This window comes from Artibeus jamaicensis, unplaced genomic scaffold (genome assembly GCF_021234435.1).
Source record: "Artibeus jamaicensis isolate MK-2021 breed Jamaican fruit bat unplaced genomic scaffold, CSHL_Jam_final contig_415, whole genome shotgun sequence".
NCBI lineage: Eukaryota > Metazoa > Chordata > Mammalia > Chiroptera > Phyllostomidae > Artibeus > Artibeus jamaicensis.
The window spans coordinates 8,108,206-8,123,390 of NW_026521823.1; the positions used below are offsets into that span (position 1 = coordinate 8,108,206).

At 38.5% G+C, this 15,185-nt stretch overlaps 1 protein-coding gene across 3 annotated transcripts in view; it reads left to right on the forward strand.

Moving 5' to 3' along the window:
- The window catches only part of TDRD3 (tudor domain containing 3), a 174,780-nt gene that overhangs the window by 67,729 nt on the left and 91,866 nt on the right, over positions 1–15,185 (forward strand). The window lies entirely within an intron of this gene.

The following is a 15,185-nucleotide window of genomic DNA, read 5'->3' on the forward strand; positions in this document are numbered from 1 at the left end:
AGGTGAATGTCCACTTATCTTTCTGCTTCTAAAATTCTCTCCTTCATTTTAATCTTGGTTAATGTAATTATGATGTACATTGGTGTGTTCTTCCTTGGGTCCACCTTCTTTGGGACTCTGAGCTTCCTGGACTTCCTGGAAGTCTATTTCCTTTGCCAGAGTGGGGAAGTTCTCCTTTATTATTTTTCCATTTGTTGCTCTTCTTCTTCCTCTTCTGGTACCCCTATAATTTGGATGTTGGCATGTTTAAAGATGTCCCGGAGGTTCCTAAGCCTCTCCTTATTTTCTTGAATTTTTGTTTCTTCATTCTTTTCTGTTTGGTTGTTTCTTTCTTTCTTTCTGGTTCACTCCCTTGATTTGAGTCTCAGTTTTCTTTCCATCACTTTTAGGTCCCTGTGCATTTCCCTTCATTTCACTTAACGTAGCCTTCATTTTTTCATCTAATTTGCAACCAAATTTTACCAGTTCTGTGAGCATCCTGATCACCAGTGTTTTGAACTGTGCATCTGATAGGTTGGCTATTTCTTGGTTGCTTAAAAGTATTTGCTGTGGAACTTTGATCCGTTCTTCCATTTGGGCCATTTTTTTGTCTTGTCGTGCCTGTTACCTAGTAAGGGGTGGAGCCTTAGGTGTTCACCAGGGTGGGTCAACCCAATCACTGGGTTGTGATGCTGTACGTGAGGACGAGGTCTGAGAGGGAACAATGGTGCTTGCTCTGCTCTCTGTTGTGTTTCAGTCCCTTCTGTGCTTCCCCCAGGCAAACATCCTTTCTGGTGCTGGTTCCTGTGTGGGTTGGCCTGTGCATGTTCTAGGATCCTGTGGGTCTCTCCAACAAACTCTCCTGTGAGGCTGGGAGTCTCTCCTGGTACCTCAACCCCCACTGGTGTTTTTAATCTGTATTTTGAAGCTTTATTTCGCTGAGCTGGGATCCTGGGTTGTGCCATCTGTCTCACTCCCCATTGTGCTTGGTTTATCTGTGCGTGAATGTTGGACTGCCCAGCTTTACTTGCCGTGTCCCGCTTCACAATCGCCACCTCAATGGATCTGCCTGCTGCCACCCTGTGCCCAAGGAGTGCCAGCCGCCGCCTGCGTGCCCAGGGTCTGCCCGGTGTTGTCTTGCGAGCCTGGGGTTTGTCAGCTGCTGCTTTGCACGCCCGGTGCCCCTGCTTCTTTTGCCAGGACCTCTCTTTGCCAGGCTGCCTGCCCAACTCCACCCCTCCTCCTGGTCTGGACGAATGTGTCGATTTTAACTCCTTGGCTGTCGGATTTCCATACAGTTCAATTTTCTGTCAGTTCTGGTTATTTTGTTTCTAAATTTTTGCCCTTATTTTGGTTGTGCAAGGAGGCACAATGTGTCTATCTACGCCTCCATCTCAGCCGGAAGTTCCCGCTGGTTATTTTTTGAATGATTAAGAAACATTATTAACCTTGATTTAAATAAATACTTTCAATATGTATGTTTTGTGTTTGAATATTCTTATTTTAACACTTATATATTTAAAATATAGTTATTGCACCACAGATATTTTAAATTTTATATAATTTTAAAGGTCTATTATGTAACAACATTTTTCATGTTGCTAATACTAGTTCATTTGTGCTATAGATGGTAATACCATGAGTTTCTAGTCCACTCTAGTTTTTTGAGACAGATACTCAGAGAAGAGGTTCTATAACTCATCAGTTAATTTTATTGTTTAGCAGCACTGTGTCAGCAACCTTTGATTATATTTTAATCTAAATTTCTTACGGCACAACTTAAATCCAGTAATGCCTTTATTTTCCCTCACATAAACAGAGAACATCTGGTTACCTTCCCATGGGAATAATTCTACGTATACTTAAAGACTTGTAAATGTCGCTGCCACAGGTTTCATTTTTGCTGAAGCCATTTATCTTGGTTCCTTTGTTTATCCTCAGTGTCAAGTTTTTGTTCAAATTCATTGTTCTCAGAGTTCTTTCCAGTTTCTGTGTTTGTGTGTGTGTGTGTTTCTTTAGTTGTGGTAGTAGTTCTCACACTTCATTGTACACCAGGATCACTCTGAGACTTGGCTAAAACAGCACACTCCCACCGCCACCTTCACTCCCATCCCCGTTTTCTGATTTAATTAAACTGGGAGAGAGCAGAATTTATATTTTTGGTCAGGTTTCTGTGGGATGTCGATTCGGCTTGTCCAGGAAACATACTTAGAAAATTGCTGAGTTATAGGACTCCAGATGAGACAGCAGTCTCGGACAAGTTGTATGAGTGCAAAAATTCTTTACAGGAAAAGTAACTAATATCAAGGCAGTTTCTTCGCATTGTTACACTAGATTATGTAAGACAAATTTGAAGGTTTCTGGATTTCTTTGTTTTCCATTGTCTCTTTATGTGTCTTTAGGGATTCTGAGAACTCACCTCTGTTCTGAACTTATGGGGATGGTGAAGATAAGACTTATTTACTCTGTACCCTCCACTTTCTCAGAACAGTTTTTCCTTTAAAATCTTTTACGCCATGGTCTTTTTAGGATTTCTTTTGAGTTTAGCTAACAGCACTAAAAACAGCTTAAAAATCTTTGAATGTAGAAATTTTTGTGCCAAATTTTATTCTTTAAAATTTTCTTAATGTTAAATGACTTTATACCTAAATGAGGAGATATGAAAAATAAAGCCCTTTTCAGATGGAACGAATTGAGTTGGATAACCTCCTTCTGCTCTTCCTCTTTGACTGTATTTTTCCTTTCACTACCTACTTCTAACAGCAAATATACTCCTCTTCATCGTATTAGTGACAATGTTTTAGAAAATAATTTAATAGAAATTTTAGAATCTGTTCCACGGAGATTGCTCATCTTATTTGCCTTTAGTTAAAACTCGATACACTATATAAAAATATAACTATTTTAGGCCAAAATAAATGTTTAAGTCAGGGATGTCAAACTCATTTTCACCAGGGGCCTCATCAGCCTTGTGTTTGCTTTCAAAGGGCCGAATGTAACTTTAGGGCTGTGTAAATGTAACTACTTAACAGTTAAGCGAGAGCTAGGCACTGCTGAGTAGAAACCAGGTGCTGGGCAGATAGAACAAGGTAGAGGGCTAGATTCGACCCGTAGGCCTTGTGTTTGCCGCCTGTGGTTTAAGGAATATATTTTTGATGTGAATTGAGTTATTTGTGCTTCTTTGTAAAGTAAGATAAGTGCAGGAAAAATCCACTTTTTGGTGCCTTTACTGGAAGATTTATTAACTGGTATTTTGCTGTGTTAATGCTGAATGAATCATAAAGACATGGCTCCAGTCACAAACTTATGTATATTGTAGTTCTTATTTAAAATAAATTTTAAATAAAAAGTGTTAAATACATTTGTTTTAATTTATGCACAAGATGTAGGGCAACATTTAGTAAGCACAGTATTTAAGTAAGTAATCTGTTCTTTTGAACATGTCAGATTTTGCTATAAAATACTATTTTCTAGTTTTCTTTTTATATTAATAAAGATAAATATAATATTAATAAAGAAAAAATGAATGAATGAATGAGCTGGGTTACCTAGTGATCTTCCAAATAGATCATACTGGAATTTAACTTTCCAAAAACTAATGTGGACAGAAAAGTTAAAACAGAAGACAGGCCACGCTGTCTCAGGAAGTGGAGGCATGGCTTTCGTGTGTCTCAGACAGTGTGCGGAGAGGGAGGGTAAGTGACAGGGACTGTAACGTATTGGGAAGATACAACTTTTAGCATCATTAGGCTAGGCTTAAATCCTGATTCTCTTGCTTATTAGTTTTTTGACTGCTGGCAAGTTTTTAATCTTGCTAGATTTTAGCCCCTTATTCTTCAAATGTCATCTCCCTTATGACATTGAAGAGTGATGTGCTAAACGTCATGCACTACATGTGAAAGGGATTAAGGACTGTGAGCAATTTAGGATGGTGTTTTTTTCCTGGAGACCTAAGAATGCATAAATCTTTATTACCTTGTTTGGGTATCTCGTTACTGAGAGATATCCAAGGGCAACTGGACACTTCATTATTGACTGGGTTTTGACCCCCGCCCTAATGCGGTACTCTATAACTTGAGCTATTATAAGTTCTGATGGTGATGGAATGAAAGCAGGACAAAAGCCATACTCTGACTATGTCTACCAAGTTCCAAGTCTGCCAGTAATATTATAATTTTTAAGAAAGAAAACTCAAGGAAATTGTGAGGGTTGGAGAACATTTGCCCCAATATTTAAGAAGCAAATAATTAAGAAGCAAGAAGCAGGCTGTGTTAGGAGCTGCTTAGTACTTAGTCTCTGTGGTCCCTTCAAAAGCCTCAGCAATGTGTCTTCTAAGCCCTTTGGAAGCTTATTCATTGGGCCTCAGGGTTATACAGTGTTCTGGAGAATCTCCAGGACAGAGAATAGTTGTCTTTGGAGGAAGATTAAAGGAGTGTAGAGAGGAGTCTACACTTCCTTTAAACTTCCTCTCCTGCGTGGCCAAAAATAAATGCTCACGTGGTGTGTATTTTTTTAGTTATAATTAGTAAGACTCAGATAACACCATTCTCAATATTTGGGAATGTGACAGTATAAAGAAGAGTGGAGAACTGATAGGTCTGTGAGGAGGTAAGGAAGGTTGTGGGTCTGTAGTTAGGAGAAGCCAGTTAACCCTGGACACACTGAATTACCTCCTGTTCAGAGGCACATCTCAGGCCTTCACTAGGTCATGGTCATTTGGAGTTTGAAACTGGTCTTCATAATTGCTATTAATTGTCACTGATTCATTTGGGAGAAAGTAGAAGGGCACAAAGATCAAGTAACTTTATTATTATGGTTTTGCTCGGTCAGGTGCTTTTCTGTCTCCTTCCATTCACTCCTCAGCATTATTTTGCAGTTCTTGTATTTTCTCTACAACCTTGATCCAGAGTTTTCAGACAAGTTTAAAAAGTGGCGAGAATAGGAAGATGACATTTTCTCTAGGCTTCCAAGCCTGAGAGATTTTCCCATAGGCAGGTTATGATTAGTTTTTAGGCCATAAAGATTTTGAGAGTGGAGGGATATGTGGTGGGGAAGCCACATTTTGCATCTTATTTTCTGAGTTTTTCAGGGCAGGCTTTGCATTTCTCTGATAGTACAAAGTCCTGAAGCATGATAACTTATAAGCTAAAAGTCATGGAAAAGCCATGACGCAAAAGAAATAAAACAATAATTCTTTTTAACTATTTAATATTTTTCATACTCTTCCCTAAGGTTAATATTTTGCTCTAGTTATTTTCAGTTTTAATCTTCCAACCAATGTATAGAAATCATAGGTTTCTATGATTTCTAGTATAAAATTTTTAGTATGATTTCTAGTATTTCAAGTATAAAATATAGGTTAACATAAAAAATGTGTTACACAGCCCAGCTGTGTGATGACCTTATGCGCTACTGTGGAGCTGTAATAAGAAAGGCTTTCAGTTCTGTGTTTTACTTTTTGCACATAAGTTCTAGGACTGACAGGTTGTATATGTCTTTTTGAATGTGAAACTGATTAAAGACTAAATTTTTTCAAATGGAAGTGACCAGCTCAAAGCTTAGGCAGTCCCAACATCAACCACAAGATGGCTTCACTGCCTTAAAATTGACAGCCTGGGAATTAGGTGTTTTTAAAATGAAAAATAATTGGAAAAATTAAGTTTTAACTTAAATCAAATGGTATTGTTTCATGTATATTAGCTTATTGTGTGCTAAATAATAGAATTTACTATTGTTTATTTAGTGAACTATTGAAATTAAACATGTGCTTATCAGAACAGTGGGTTAACTGAAAGACTGATTTTTTACCATGTTTTGTGTATAAGTGCTTATTAGTCATTATTAATAGGACTTATGTGGATTTTGAGAATGACTGAACAAAGCAATATATATTGGATAGATATGCTTCTGATAATTAAAAGCAAACTGTTACCATACTTTAAAAAAAAATTCTCCCAGGGAGCAAAAAGCTGCAGAGGTGAAGTATAGAGGTGTGGAAATAAGCAAATGACACACAGGGGGAAGTGTTGCTTTTGACAGGGAGTCTCATGGTATTTTCCTTGTATTTCATTTGCTGTGGTTACTTTGAATCATTGAGTAAAAGAAATTGTGTGCTGTGCTGTTACTTTGATGTATAAATTGATGCTTTTACAGGGATTGCAAGTTTAGGAAAAGCTAGTCATGATTATGTTGTCTGTTTCTAAATGACCAAGCATATATGATAAACCTCTTTTACAGTTTTCTGAGTGAGGCTTTCAGATTGCTTTCGGTAAATGTATCATATCCACGATTCAGCAATTATTTATTTATTATTTTTTGATTGGTTTTTAACATTTAAACTCTCCTGCTATATATGAATATCACTTGAACAATTTGAGATCAGGATTTGGGGGTCCTTTCCCAAAGCCTTTTCTTTCAGTAGCCCTGATGTGACTGACCTGCTTTCTTTCTCTCTTAATCATTTTGGTATAAGCACCTAACTTATCTAGGAGAACCCTGGTTTTCAGTAAACTCCTTTCCTTCTCATTTTCATTGAGAACCTACTCTGTGCCAGGTCCCATGTTAAGTCATTTATATGAATTATCTATGTAGTCTTCAGGACAGCACTGAAAATAGGAATTATCATCACCACCGTTTTACTATAGAGATGGGGGAACAGGAGCTTCCTTAACCTCAGTCTTCTCCTCCCACAGCACCTTGATAATTGTCCTGTGAACGGAATGCCCTTCCCTCAGCTGCCAGGCAGACTACTATTTATTCTTCAAATCCCAGCTCAAATGCCACTTCTCTTCTAATTTTCTTGACCTTTTTTGAGAAGATTTAACTTTGAACAGTTAATATTCCCATTGCCCTTTATACTTACATCTGCTCTTAGTATGTAGAAAATTTAGAATAATTTTAGAATGCATAATAGAAAGAAGACAGACTTCACAGTGAGACAGAATTTGAATTCTAATATTGCCTCTCTAGGTGAGTGACCTCTGGCAAAGTAGTTTATCCTCTGCCCTCTATTTTCTCATTTAAGATACACAAATGATCCTAACATTGTAGTTCTGGAAATAAACTAAATAACTTACGTAAAGATCCTACCACATTTTTAGCATATCTGTTAAGTGATGAATAAATTATAGCAAAAATACAAGGGGATACTTTATTGAGCAGGTTTTATATTTGTGTTAAATTCAAAGGATGCAGAGATAACAGAATAGCTCTGCCCAATGACAGATTGGGAAGCCAACACGGTCAACATAGCGAAACAACTGTTAGGTCAGAACTACGTACAGGGGCAGAGCTGTGGGAAAGGGAAGATCTCTCAGTTTGATGAGGCAGGGGGCGTTGCTTTTCTTGCTAGACTGTTTGTTTTTGGCGATGTAATTCTCAGTGAAGGAACAGTGAGCAAATCCCTATTTGGGGGCATGTTTAAAATCTTAGGGTAGGAAGGTATGTATGTGTGTATAGGTATAAAACCGTGCAAACTGGGGCTTGACCACTTGGTACCTTCAATGTACATGGCTGAAAAATGAATATTGAAGGAAACAGTTTTTTATTAACAGGGTTACAGCCTTGGGGGGGTGGATGCTGAGAGTACTCTCGCTCAGAACCCTCCTCTTCCATGAAACCCAGGTCTTCCTTTGTTTCACTAAAGGCTACAAGGTAAAACCATGCCTAGAAGTTTTCGATATCCTTATATGTCTATGAATGGATCATGCAAACAGATGTCTATCCTCTGGAACGTGCACTGTGGATTTCAGAGTCCCCGTCCTCCCCCAGCAGCTCTCTGGTTCAGGATCTGGTGTGCACTGTCCTCAGCCTCCATGCAGCAGTCCAGGAAACCATGTGCTGTGTTCACTGTCCCAGCATGGGACCCTGCCTCCAGAAGTGGGCTGCCATCCTCTGTGGGGACTAAGCCCCTGGTGGGCCCTGCATCTCCTGGTCTCACAAGGGCCCCCGTCTGTGTGGAGAGTAGGGCCAGAGGCCCAGAATGTCCAAATGCCAAAACCCTAGGGGGAGAGAGCTTACACAAAGCTCTGAAGTCCCATACCAGAAGTCCATGAACCAAGAGAGTACCTTCTCCGTACATCCTTCAGAGAAGCAGGAATTTGCAACTCAGCATTCCTGATCACAGCTCCAAGCACCTCTCACATATCTGGACAGCCTGGCCTGGCAGGTCACTGCAGCTCCATCAGCTCTGTCACTGTCTTCTCCAGGCAGACCTCCGAGGCAGACAGACCTTGTGGTTCACTTACTGACCTTTGACCTGCTCTAATTTACATGGTCAGCTTGGAACTTCCTATGTGATCTCATATCCTCTTCCATTTTTGTAAGCTCTCCAGTGTCTTTGACCCTCTTCCAGCTGCCATCTTTAGTCAGGAGAAGAGTTTCTAGTGACATGCAGGCATGAGGAGGGCATGTACCCCCTTGGCTATGTCACAGTCACTGCACGTTCTCATAGTCACAGACACAGTTCACCCTGGGCTGCAGCCATCTCCCCTCCAGGAAGGCACAGCTGTTAATTTGCCTTCGTTGTGCAATGTGTCTTCAGTGCTGTACCTGCCACCATTCTCTGCTTCCCAATCCTGCCTTCAGGTGTTTCCCTATCTATCAGGAAACCCATGCTCTGTACCCTGTTACAGGTATACAGTAGATCTGTGGACAGTGAGGGGGTTGGGGGTGTCAACTCCCATGCCTGCATAGTCATAAATCTGCATATAACAATTTTGACTCCCCAAATACTTAATAATAGCCTGCTGTTGACCAAAAGCCTTACTGAAAGCATAAAAAGTTGGTTAGCACATTTTGTATATTATATGTACACATACTATATTCTTATAAAAAAGTAACCAAAGAAAGGAATAGGAAAAGAAAATATCATTATAGTATTTATTTAAAAATCTGCATATAGGGGTGCCACGTAGCCATGCTGTTCAAGCGTCAACCATATATATGTACACACACACATACACATCCCCCATATATGGTATTATTATTTGTATTTGGAAAATAACCAAAACAGATTTCTGGCCAAGATGGAGATATAGGTAGTTATACTTTGCCTCCTCGCACTACCAAAACAAGGACAACAACAAATTTAAAAACAAAAAATAACCAGAACTGCCAGAAAATTGAACTGTATGTGAAGTCCAGCAACCAAGGAGTTAAAGAAGAAACATTCATTCAGACCAGTAGGAGGGGCAGAAATGGTCAGCTGTGGCAGAGATGACATGCAGCAAGATGGTGGCAGGTGGACTGGGTGGTCCCACATCTGTGTGCAGATAAACTGGAAGGAACAACTGAGGAATGAGACAGACCATGCAACCCAGGGTTCCTGAGCAGGAAAATAAAGCCTCAAAATCTCTGACTATAAAAACCTGTGGGGGTTGAGGCAGCAAGAGAGAATAACAGCCTCATAGGAGAGTTTGTTGGAGGGATCCACAGGGTCCTAGAATGTATACAAGCCCACACACCTGGGAATCAGCACCAGAAGGGGGCCCACTTTGCTTGTGGGCAGCCGGGGAAGTTACTAAAAACCACCCAGAACCAAGCAAGTGGGATTGTTCACTCTCTTACCCCTCCCCCACATACAGTGCCACAACCCAGTGACATGGGTTGCCTTACCCTAGTGAATATCTAAGGCTCCGCCCCTTACAACATAACAGGTGTGCTGAGACAAAAAAAAACAACAAAAAAACGGTCCAATGAAAGAACAGATCCAAGCTCCAAAAATAGAACTAAGTGATAAAGAGATGGCCAACCTATCAGATGCAGAGTTCAAAGCATTGGTAATCAGGATGCTCACAGAAATGGTTGAGTATGGTTGCAAAATAGAGGAAAAATATTGAATGCTGTAGCTCGCTTTTATCATTCAGTGTTATGCCTCTAACATATGTCTGTGTTACATATACCTATTATTCACTTCCTCTTTCGTATAATATGAAATTGTGTAAATATACCTCAGTTTATTTATTCATTCTCCTGTTGATGGATATTCAGATGCTTTTTCTTTTGTTGTTACAATAGGTGCACTACTTCTAGAAAAAAACTTGTGTATTTTTCCTAATGCATGTGTGTAAGAGTTTCTCTAGGGAATACAACCAGGCATTTAATTATTGTATGCTAGAGTTAAGCCAGTGTTCAACTTCACAAGATTATGTCAGGTTATTTTTCAAAGTGATGATACCAGTTTATATTACCTTTAGTAGTGTATACTGCTAGATCCCATCAATACATATCTTTTGTGGCACTTGAACTTATCAGAATGCTTTGATTTTGCAGTTGTAAAATATGGTATTTTCCCTCAGTCTATTCTCTTCCCCTTCCTTTTATGTAAATTCTAGTATCAAGTGATGAAGTTTTTTTAAATACTTTGGAATTTTAATTGAAATTGCATTGAATCTCCAAATCAGCTTAAAAACAATTGACATCTTTATATAATATTACCAGTGAAATTCTGGTGAACTGCCTCTCTGAAGGAAAAAACACACCCTGACATGTAGCATTTGCCACTTCTCACTGTATAAAATATTCCTACCGTGACTGATTATAAGCTACAGTGTGAAACCACTGAAGCTGGAACTAGGACAAAATGAGCAGAACAGGCTCTGGTGATCTGGTAGGAGCTGGCTGCAGCAGTCCTGGGTATATCTCTTCATTTATTTAGTTTTTTATAGAATTTTATAGTTTCCTGAAAGTATATAGGTTGTATATCTTTTGTAAGCTATCTTCCTGGAAGTTTATATTTGTGTTGTCAATGGTGTTTTTAAAAAATTGTTAATTTCTGTCTCTGTTATAGGTACGTAGAAAGGCAACTGATAATTTGCACAATGACCTTAAGTTATGCTACCTTGTACTTATTATTCTTAAGAACACATCTGTATATTTCTTTATATTTTCTCTATAAATTTACCTTCCATGGACATTTCACATGAATTGAATCACATAAAATATCCTCTTTTATATTTGGCTTCATTCACTTGGTGTAGTAGTATTGAGGTTAATCTGTGATGTAGTACATGTCAGTAGTTTGGTCCTACTTATTTCTGAAAGAATTATTATTCCAGTGTATGGATAAACCACATTTTCCTTTTCTTTTGCCAGTTGATGGACATTTAAGTAGTTATGTACAGGTTTTTTTACTGCTGCTAAAAATATGTTTTTAAATAATTAAAACTTCCCTTGATATAAATGGGTGCATGAAAAAATGAGCTCTAAGAAGTCACTACTGAAGTGACTGGAAATGCTTCTGGAAGTAGTGATAGAGCAAAGAAAGAAATGAGTTGTGGTTTGAAGTACTTAAAGGGACTGTGGAAAATAAAACTTTTTGATTCTCTTAATTTTAATGCACTTTATGGATACTTCTGATGGGAAATTGATCAGAACTTAATCATACTCATACGTTCCTTCTGAGCATGTGGCTCTGTTTCTAGGGTTAGTGGAGAACGTGATGCTTACATTGTTAGGTATAGATTGAGAATCTTTTTCTAATGTAAATTGATAAGATTATATAAGAAATGGCTGGCAGATGTTTCATAGTATGATAGAATATCAATGTTTACATGGTTTTCAGAGTCCTAAAGAAATCTCAGTTTTAACCCTTTATCTATGTATGATCAGACTATATATAACTGATTCTTTTCATCCAAACTTTGGGGAAACATTATAAATAAGAACGTTATTTAATATGATTAATAATTAAGCCATTTAAATCTGATATTTTATATCGGTTTCTATCATTACTGAACAAAAGTGGGGTTAGGCAGCCTGTCGTCACTGACAGGCAAATTCTGAAAACAGAGTTTGGCGGGGAAAGAAAGAGGTCTTTATTAAAAGGTTGCAGTTTGGGAGGATTGAGGACTCCCCAGCTCCAGGTTCATCTCTTCTGGAAAACTCAGGCAAAGCCCATTTGTTCCCAAAAAGACTAAAACCAAAAACCATGCCCCCAAATCCCACTTCATCCTTATCTGTCTGTCTGTCTTTAGAGCCTGCAGCTGTTAGCGGATGGCTTTCTGGGTTCAGGCTCTTTCCTGGGGTCTGCTTCCATCACTGCTTCCAGGACCTAAGTGATCCCATAAATGCTCGGGCCTGTACCTCCACACTGCTAGGGCGCAGAGGAAGAGGAATACGTGTCTTTCTGTTTAAACATACTCGCCCAAACTTCCACATTCTCAGAAAGGTACCCCCCACCCTGCCCACCCCAGCCAATCCCATCCTTTTCACTGGTTAGAGTGACAGGTCAGCACCTCCCCCTGCAGCCAATGTTGACCTTTATGGAACCTGTGTGGCTACATGTCTGGTTCCACCTTCAGTTCAGGACCAGAAGAAGGTAGGAGGGCTTTTCCCTTTGCCAGTTGCTCGCCCTAGTTTCCTGTGGACAGCACAATGACTTCCTCCAGTGCTGCACTAGCAGCTAGGCTTCACCTGCGCTACCTTGGGCACTCCCTGCAGCCTTTCCCACACTTGGGGCACCATGCCTGTATCCATATGACTAGTTAGGAATTCAAATGACAGAGGTGTCTATCTATTTAGGGAGAGGAAGGAATAAAGCCCGGATGAATTTTTTTTTTTTGCCTCAGAGAATATTTCTGGCAGATATTTGCTAGCATTTATTAGAATTAGAGATTTTTACCTGGAGACAAAATTTTAAGTTATTTGTACCTAGTTAAATTTTTTTACAATAATTTATTTTACTTGTTTCTTATTACTTATGCAAAAGAGGAAAATCAGACATTAAAGAAATTTGGGCAGTTAAAGGTTGGTCTTTGTCTTTCATTGTTGTTTTTGTTTATAATTAATATCTTTTTTTTTTGCTTTTGGGTTGCCCTTTATACTAGTTGAACAAAGGTTTTGAAGTTAAGTGTCATCCAGTTTTGTGACTGTTTTTAGATAATTTTAGATTCAGGGGTAAAGTTAGGATTTAGGATGTTAGAATCAGTATTTTTTCCCCTACTATCTGAGTTTTATTTAGCTTCAGTTCTCTATTTTTTGACTACAGAGTACAATAAACTGAATATTATAAACATAAAAATGAAAGAATTTAGTGTATCTTTTGGTTTGCTTATAGAATATTTCTGAATTGTGGAGTCACTAATTTTAAGGCTTAATAATTCAAATTGAGGAATGACCATCAAAAGATTGTGTATGATTTCAGAATTTCTGTGGTGAGCCTAATAAAGAGTACCTCCTTTTCATCTTTGGTTCTGGATCAGTTGAAAAATGAGTGGCAGATGTGGGTGAAAATATCAACTTTACTGTTGATAAAAATTAATTTGAAAGAAGTAGATTGGTAGGAAAGCCAAATGGATTGATTAACCAAACTACAAACCAGGCAGACTTGTACATTCATGGCAGTGCCAATCCAGTGAGAAGGCTGAGCTACTTCCTTCCTGAATCCCTATGTAGAGCCTCTCAAAAAAGAAGAGGGAAGATGAGCCCAATACATAGAGTATATTCTTTCCAATCAGTCCATAAGTGGGTATGTTAGTGTCCTGAGGCTGCTGTAGCAAATTACTACAGACTTTGTGGTATAAAAATAACAAATTTATTCTTTCACCATTCTTTAGGCCAGAAATCCAAAATCAAGGTATCATCAGGGTTGGTTCCCTTTGGAGTCTTTGAGGAAGAATCTGTTTCATGCTTTTCTCCCAGCTTCTGGTAGCTATGGGTAATCCTTGTTGCTTTTTGGCCTGTAGATGTGTAATGCCAACTTCTATGTCGATCTTCATATGGCCTTTATTCCCTGTGTCTTCATGTTTATTTTTCCCTTTCTTTTCTTATAATGTCAAGTCACCGTTGGATTTTAGACCCACCCCAATCCAGGTTCATTTCTTCTCTGGACACTGATCTTAACTATGTATGCAAAGTCCCTTTTTCCGAGTAAGGGTATGTTTACAGTTCCATGTAAATGTATCTTTTGAAGAGACCACGATTTAATTCACTAAAAGGAATGGAGAGGCCAGGAGTTGGAGTAAATAAGTAAACTTGCTGTTTGCTAGGAAATATCCAGAGTTGGGGGCAGGTGTTCCTCCCTGGCATTCCCCAGCTTTTTGTTCCTACGGTCAACCAGAGTAGGAGATCAGCAAAAATGGGCCCTTCCTACCCTGTATTTGTGTTATTGGCATGATCTTTGATAGAATCTTTTAAAGCCACTTGTACATTTGGTGAGTATTAATGGTTAAAACTAGGTAAAATATATATCTACTTAACTGTGCACAGATAAAAGGCAGTTTATTACAATACATTGAAAGCAAACAACCAGTGAAGGGGCCATGTCAAATACCCTTGTGATGTGCAACTTCCAAAATTCCACAAAGATGTCCTGTGAGCTGTATATCACATGGACTGAATGAGGGTTTCTTTGTTGCTCTGGATATGAAATACTATGAAAGTTTAATTTCTTTTTTACTAATAATTAAATAGAAACAGGTATTTCCCTTCTTCACTTAAATGAATGTGTACTTCCTAGGATGCATGAGTCGTATGTATTTTGGAACATGTAGGTCTAGACCATTATTGATTATCTAACAGAACTTTTTGCAGTGATTTAGACAGTCTCTACTGGTTTTGTGCAGGTATAGAACACTCGAATGTGGTTAATGAGACTGAAGAATTGAGTTTTTAATTTTATTTTTTTAATAGACACGTGCTTGGTGGACTGTATTAGGCAGCACAGACTAGATAGATATTTGTCATTGCCTAGCCAGAGGTGGCCAACCTTTTGGCATCTCTGAGCCACACTGGAAGAAGAGTTGTCTTGGGCCACACATTAAATACCTTGTGACGTGTGATCACACACAAAAAAATCTCATACTGTTTTTAAGTAAATCTATGGTTTTGTGTTGGGCTGCATTCACAGCCGTCCTGGGCTGCAGGTGGGACACCTCTAGGCTATAAATATTGGGAGTAGTAAAATAAAGGGAATGTCTTTAATTTAGTGACATTAACAAAACGAAAAGTTCATCCTGAATTTGCAACTTATCTACACTTATTGAGGGTTTTGTTAGAACTTGGAATTTCTCACATAAACATATTCATGCTTACGTGAGAAATTAACTGTAAATGCCAATCATTTCACATTTCTCTTTGTTGAAAATTTAAAACTAATACACACAGAAAGTTTTTATTTAAAAGACTATAACAGAAAGTATTTTTTCACTGTAGATATACTATTTAAAGGTATAATATTTAATAATATGAAAGTATCACTTTATGAT